The following is a 242-nucleotide window of genomic DNA, read 5'->3' as shown; positions in this document are numbered from 1 at the left end:
TCGTTTAGGGGTCCGCGAGGGTCGCATTCGAGGTTCCGCGTCCTCGGCTTCGGCTGCGCCGGGTCCAGCCCGATCCATCTCACCCCGCGGCAGCGTCAGACCACCTAGAGCCCCCGCGAACCGCGGCCGGCGTCCGGAAAACAGTCGCGCGAGCCCCCGCTCCGGCGGGCCGGCGAGCGAGAGGCGCTACCCAGCCACCCTCTCTCCTACCTGGTTGATCCTGCCAGTAGCATATGCTTGTC

The 242-nt window shown here is 69.4% G+C and overlaps 1 non-coding gene across 1 annotated transcript in view; it reads left to right on the top strand.

Moving 5' to 3' along the window:
- Positions 1-207: 207 nt before the first annotated feature.
- The window catches only part of LOC147037040 (18S ribosomal RNA), a 1,907-nt gene continuing 1,872 nt past the window's right edge, over positions 208-242 (top strand). The window contains exon 1 of the ribosomal RNA XR_015064769.1: positions 208-242. This exon is cut by the window's right edge and continues 1,872 nt beyond it. This is a non-coding gene — a ribosomal RNA (18S ribosomal RNA).

The sequence above is a fragment of the Syngnathus leptorhynchus genome, unplaced genomic scaffold (assembly GCF_054491065.1).
Source record: "Syngnathus leptorhynchus isolate UIUO unplaced genomic scaffold, UIUO_Slep HiC_scaffold_324, whole genome shotgun sequence".
NCBI lineage: Eukaryota > Metazoa > Chordata > Actinopteri > Syngnathiformes > Syngnathidae > Syngnathus > Syngnathus leptorhynchus.
This window is presented reverse-complemented; position numbering and strand designations above follow the sequence as displayed.